Source organism: Henckelia pumila, chromosome 4, assembly GCF_033568475.1.
Source record: "Henckelia pumila isolate YLH828 chromosome 4, ASM3356847v2, whole genome shotgun sequence".
NCBI classification, from domain to species: domain Eukaryota; kingdom Viridiplantae; phylum Streptophyta; class Magnoliopsida; order Lamiales; family Gesneriaceae; genus Henckelia; species Henckelia pumila.
This window is the reverse complement of record NC_133123.1, coordinates 55,570,524-55,577,669: the sequence shown is the minus strand read 5'-3', so window position 1 is coordinate 55,577,669 and position 7,146 is coordinate 55,570,524. Positions and strand designations below refer to the sequence as shown.

General features: G+C 36.4%; 1 long non-coding RNA gene across 3 annotated transcripts; it reads right to left on the bottom strand.

Moving 5' to 3' along the window:
- Positions 1-230: 230 nt before the first annotated feature.
- On the bottom strand, positions 231-3,819 carry LOC140864348 (uncharacterized). Of its 3 annotated transcripts, XR_012144215.1 has the most exons (5): positions 3,349-3,819; positions 1,981-2,509; positions 1,404-1,463; positions 525-581; positions 231-387 (listed from the first exon to the last, which is right to left on the bottom strand). It is a non-coding gene; the product is annotated as an uncharacterized lncRNA (long non-coding RNA). The 3 variants fall into 3 exon arrangements; XR_012144213.1 differs by having other exon boundaries at positions 1,404-2,509; XR_012144214.1 differs by lacking the exons at positions 231-387; positions 525-581 and having other exon boundaries at positions 1,171-2,509.
- Positions 3,820-7,146: the final 3,327 nt, after the last annotated feature.

Sequence of the window (7,146 nt, the reverse complement as noted above, 5' to 3'; positions counted from 1 at the left end):
CGGATTTTATCCGTTGTCTTTTCTCCCTACGACAATGGATTTTAGCCGTTGTTTTTTCTCTCAACGACAACGAATTTTATTTGTTGTCTTTTAACGGACTTTTAACAACACCGATTTAAAATGACAAAGACAATGGATAAAATCCGTTGTCGTTTCTCAAATAAAAAAACAAAAAAAATAAATTTTAATATAAAATTTTTCAATATTATAAATAAATCAAAATTAAAAATTTCTAAAATAAAATTTAATATACATTTTTCAATATTACAAATAAATCAAAACTCTAATTCGAATTCAAAATACACTATAAAATAGAGCTATGAACAAATCTATATAAATTAACTTGGAACACTCGTTTCAGCATAGATTAACATCCACTTGTATCCCCTGCAACAATTCAGAACAAGATTAAAGATTAGAAATAAAAAAAGTGACGCTTATTCTTTTCTGATGAACATCATTCGACTCATTTCTTTAAAGATTGACCAAGAAACATTAACAAGCTAAGAATTTGTCCCACGCACCTCAGCCATATGTAGAACTGCGATATATACGTTTCCAACGTTACTTTCCTGAGCCACCTGGCAACAAAATGATGTTTATAATATATATGTATATATAGTAATGGAAGAAAGACTACAAGACAATAGTCTAGCCCTTAGCTCCTCCTGCACAAAAAAAAAAAAAAAAAAAAAAAAAAAAAAATCCAACAACACAATATAGACATCATTTTTGTATGTAAGTCGAGCTGTTACATCAAACATGATGATGGCACACTATCCATGGATGCTGCAACAGTCCAACAGCACAATATAAACATCATTCTTATATATTCAAATGGTCAGCCAAAAACAAGACAAACAACGATACCATACTCTACGAAGCCTAAAGTATACCCACATCCAACCGAGTTGAGTTAACGAAATAGACACTGGTTTTTCTCATCAACCAGGTTACTCATGATGCACCGTGCGATGCCATACTCTACGAAGCCTAAATTATACCCACATCCAACCAAGTTGAGTTAAAAAAATGGACATTGGTTTTTCTTATCAACCAAGTTACTCATTTGGTTGACTCATGTTGCACCATGATTTGATACAGATACAGAATCATTTATATTTATATTTATCATTATAATATCAAAAACTCCTACATATCTATGGGAAGTATATATAAGACAACCCATCACAATTTGAAGCACACAATTCAAGAAGATAATATCAACCATGCATTCTATCAAGACACTGATTTCACCTATAATTCAAACTCATCTGTAGAGTTGTCAATTAAATATTTATAGCACAATCTTTCCTTCCCAAAACTTATCCAATGACCTAGAAGCAAAATCACAATAATTATAGCAACTATAGGAACAAATCATAAGATCAAAATTCACTTACTATTATCCATCTCTAAGGCCACCAAATTTCTCCTGTCCGGCTGTGTCCCAGCAGTAAAATCTGATACATTCAAATTCACATAAAAATTGCACCAATCTACTTACTATCTATTTTATTGTTTTGCTTCCATCTTATTAAGCCAATATAAAGTTGCATATATAACCTCAATATATGGCCTTGCATCCTATCATATATAAGTGGACAAAAATGTTAGAAGTACATTTAAAAAAAAACCAAGAACAAAACAAAAAAAAAACCACATCATCGTTCATGTATCTTTTCAAAACAGCTCCAGCCTCAAATCACCATCTTAATTTGTTTTCTTAATATTGCTTATCCTCTGATTTTCTGAAAGCCAAAAATTCCTTCCTCAAACATGTATTGTGCATTGGTTTACTCGTGTCAGTCTAGTATTATTTCGTTTCATCAAACAATGATAGATCAAAATCGAAAGAGATGAAAACACAATGATAATTAACAAAACCATTTGTTAAAGAAATCAGTTTTGTACCAGTACCAATTTTAATTAACTAACATATTTCTTTGGTATCAGCATTAGGATATGATATTTTTTTACCTTGGATTTGGGCTATTTTTCACCATCTTTTTCCCATACTTCCTCCACTTGAATCCATCATCGAGTATCATCAGACGCAAAGACTGGATTCTGTAGATGACCATATTCTTCGGAGAACGAGAAAAACACTGGATCATGAATCCAGTCATTCAACTCGAAGAAATCGGACACCTCGAGGCTTGTCAAACTGGCCCGGAGGTGAGTTGTGCGAGGTGGAAACGGTGCCCGTCGACGCCGCCTGCGCGAACACCGGGTAAGTGTTGGCCATGATCATTTATTGATGAAGGCTTTTGTGTGGGTATATATATGACAAGTGTTTAGAGCTAGCTAGCTCAGTAGTGGAGAATATTGCTTTAGTTAATGTTTCGTTTTCACGGTAAGCTTCCTATTCTGTAGGAAGAAGCTTCATGGTTGCTGCAGGACAGGTTTTTGCTATCACTCATCAGTGGTGGCTAAGAAATCACCTTGATCCAGAAAGCATCAAATATGGCATCATCATTGGCAACTCATTCAAAAACCTTGGCTTTTTCTGAAGAAAAACAGAGGCATCAGAAACCAATACCCTATCATCATTGACACCCCATTTGTAATATTGTAATATTTACTAACGTAAAACAAGGACACAAACATATCTTATCCATGAACACTATTTTTCCAACTTCAGATATTTATAAACTAAGATAAAGGATCCAACAAGGCAAATTGATATATCGCCCCTTTTTTCCAAATGAACATATATGTCTCCAGGCTAAAAACCAAGTGCATCCCAAAATCGTGTGGGAAAAAAATCAAACTAGAACATACATAAATAAAGATCAGAAACTAACATGCTCTACGCACTCACTCATACATGACATAATCTTATAACGACTTGAAATCTAGCTACATAAAGGTCCATCAAAATTGTAATAATTTAAACATCGACATATTAGATCTTCAGTGAATAACATTAAAACAAAGTTCGAAATATGGACAGGATTTCAAATCTAAATCCATAACTCATAACTAATCCTTCCAAAACTCATATAAACCTATTATAGAATTATTTTTCTCTCGTAAACAAATATTCATCGATCACCGATTCCAAGACCAAGAAAAATCAAATAACATCGGGAAAAAACAATTCATATCGAGTAAACCAAAATATACATTTCAGACACATACCGACCTATATATACCAAACAAATTTGAAATTAAGCTTGCTGGGGCCGAAGACATAAAAAAACTTTCAGCAAAATCAACCGTGGCAAGCAACGTGAAAAGATCAACTAAACAATAATCCATAACAGAGATCTAAAAGAATTCAAATCAACAAGATTCTACCAAAAAAGAGAATCTAAAATTACAGCTAAAGGATACAGATCTTACGAAAGACAGTGTTAATCAGATTCATTGCGACCTGGTTCTTCACTGCATCACTGATTAGCCGTTCGGTGTCGGTGAAACTGACATAGGATGGCGTCGTCCTGTTGCCCTGGTCGTTGGCGATGGTTTCAACGCGATCGTGCTGCCAAACGCCAACACATGAGTACCTGTGCCGAGATCTATTCCGATTGCTGGACCCTCGCCCTTTCCAGCCATTTTAGATCCAATCGGCGATAAGAAATGTCAACTAATATAAAAGAGAAACGAAAAATTGAAAAGTTTGACCCATGCGCAGTTTCGATCCAAGCTGTAAACTATAGATTGAAGACACGATTGGAGTTGCTAAAGCTTGGGCTAGATGCAAGGAGGTCGGACGACCAATTTTCGGTGATCGATCGGCGTCGGAGAAGAGCTGGGTTGAAGGGGGCGATGAGTTGGGGGATAGGGATTGGGTTTCTTTTTCTCGTTCCTTCACTTAAGCCTCAAGCGTATATTAGTAGGTTAATGTAATCTGTATATTTTTTTAAAAAATAAAAATAAATAAAAAATAACGACGACAACGGATTACAAAAAAGTGTTTTTTTAGACCCAAAAAATCAAGCACATACACAACAGTTAATTAAAATCGTTGTCGTAGGCCATAAAAAACCCGCTCATTGACAACTATTTTTGAAAACCGTTGTCTTTGACATATATAAGACAACATTTTTTTAAAAACCGTTGTCGTTTTTAATTAAAATATGGCCAACGACATCGGTTTTTGTAAAAACCGTTGTAAAGACAAAGTAAAACCGTTGTCTTTTTAGTGTGGTTAATTAACAAATTTGTTGTAGGGAACTGCCCTGTTGAATGGGGTGTCCATACAATAAAAAATAACTGGACGTGAGCATAAAACGCTCAGTACGCTAACACAGGTAAACATATGTATATAATGCATGCAATGAAATGAACAAGTATCATCTCTAGGTAACGAATCAGAAATCCACTCAGACTGGCGCCTAGGATTTGGGCTGTAGCCGCTGGGACTCAAACCGCTGGACCCAAACACTCATTCCTAACAGGACGTGGATCAAAATCCCCATACCACTAGAGTCCGACAGACCCATCGGTCATAATGAATCTCAGTGTCAAAACGTCCTATCAAGGGCTAAGCACCCTTTAACACTAGTTTATCTCGAAGGAGATACAAGCTCAATATGAAATGCACATGCAGCATAATATCATAAAACTGTAACATGCGACATGTCAAATAATATGCAACACATAAGCATGCAAACCCGCTGACAATCTCAGTCAGTACTTACGTACCTTACTAAGGCAGTTCCTAATATGAATTCTAGTTGTATGAAAAGCAAACACGATTATACCGAATCGTACCCTCAATCAAATTACAAAAATAAATCAATTAAAATTGCACAATCTTGAAAACAAGTAATAAATTTGGATTATTCACCTCTAGTTTACTTGAAACTAGCAACAAACAATCACGAAGAAAACAATTGATCTCAATGGAGCCTTCAGAAAACTTGTTTCTGACAATCCACGAAGAAGAACAATCGACAAACGCCACAAAGCTATGAGTTTTGATAAGTTTGATTTAGAAGATAGCTTGAAAATCCTCAATAAAATTCTAGAGAGAATTTTATGGTTTGAATAATCAAAATATGAATTGTATTCTGTTTCTCAAAATAATGAATGTATAGTATTTATAATACATCCCAAAATAATAAAAGATAGCACAAAATAATGCAAATATATCTAAAGATATCAAATATATCTCCTAAAAGTTTCCTAGTATGCTTAAAAGACTCAAAATAGGAAAAATAATGCCAAAATATCAAACATTCTCGCACACAAACAAACACACCAAACTGTTTGTAAAAGTTAGTAGCGCGGGCGTGCATGGGCATCGCATTCTTGATCCATCTTTTTCAAGCTTCCGCGCGGACGCGCATGAAGTTCGCACATTCTTCGTCAAAAACTCACTCGTCGGCGCGGGCGCGCATGACTCTCGCAGACAAGGCGCGGGCGCGCCGGAGCTTTGAAACATGCTTTCATTTTCTTCACTTTTGTGATCTATTTTAACCTCAATAAGCTTATAAAACCCTCCAAATTGATCTTCAATCATGCCAACGCCTTCTTGGTAATTCATCATTAATGATTGAAGTGCTTCCTTAATTCTTGTCACGTCCTCTCGTAATTGGTCTTCGTGGCATTTCCAACGTGTCCTTAGCTTCCTCAGCAACGTGATCCATATGCGAGCCATCCATGATCGCATCATCATCCCCTTCTTGAAAATGATTTGCCCTCAAATTTTGATCATCACATACATCAAACAAAGACAAATCAGAAACATTAAAAGTAGTACTTACATTATACTCACCTGGAAAATTCAATTTGTAGGCATTGTCATCGATCCGCTCTAAGACTTGGAAATGTCTATCACCCTAGGCAGTAACTTAGAACGTCGTTTTTCCGAGAAATGCTCCTTTCGCAAATGCAATCATACCCAATCACCAGGTTCAAGCACAACTTTCTTTCTACCTTTGTTTGCTTGCTTTGTATATTGCAAGTTCTTCTTTTCCATATTCGCATTCACCTTCTCATGCAAATTTCTCACAAACTCCGCCTTTTTCTTACCATACATGTTAACCCTTTCACTCATAGGCAAAGACATCAAATCCAATGGAGTTAAAGGATTAAAACCATACACAACTTCAAATGGCGAAAAATTTGTAGTAGAATGAACACTACGATTATATGCAAACTCAACAAAAGGCAAACATTCTTCACAACTCTTCAATTTTTTTTTATTATAATATGCAACAAAGTTCCTAACGTTCTATTAACGACTTCAATTTGATCATTCGTTTGAGGATGACATGTAGTAGAAAATAGCAATATAGTACCAAGTTTGCACCATAATATTTTCCAAAAGTAACTCAAGAAACCAGTATACATATCGGAAACAATACTCCTAGGCATGCCATGCAATCTAACAACTTCATTAAAGAACAAATCCGCAACATGAGAAGTATCATCAGATTTATGACACGCAATGAAATGAGCCATCTTAGAAAACCGATCAACCACAAAAAATAGAATCACTCCCCTTCTTAGACCTTGGTAGTCCCAAAACAAAATCCATAAAAATGTTTACCCATGGTTCACTAGGAACGGGAAGTGGGGTATACAATCTGTAGTAACCCGCATTTCTAATTAGTGATTAATGAGTAATTAATCACGTGATCATGTTTAGATTAAGTAAAACATGATTAAGTAAGTTTCTGTTGGGATAACGGACTTCAGAAATGGATTCAGAGCACTCGAATTAGTTGAATTGGTTCAGCAGGATCGGACGCTCCGAAGTAGACTTTGGAGGATCCGAAATGGATCGGAAGCTCCGTGCCAGTATCGGAGGCTCCGATAGAGATCAGAAGCTACGTCTGCGAGATCGGAAGCTCCGATCTGGACCAGGGCACACGTCATTGCTTACGTCAGCAAGGTGACATCACGACTGACGTAATATTGAGCGATCGGAAGCTCCGAAGGTGCGATCGGAGGTTCCGATCGTGATCGGACGTTCCGAACCGGGATCGGAGGTTTTGAACGTTGTCTATAAATAGAGGGTCCGAGAATTCATTTTCTCGCACCAATTTCCTCTCTTCTCTCTCAATTCCTAAGCCTTCTAGCTCAGATCTAGGGAGATCTAAGCATCCTACGAGGAATCCGGAAGTGGCTTAGTGATCTAGACGTCTCACGGAGCTATGGCCTAGTTTTGAGGCTATCGACAGCAAAGGG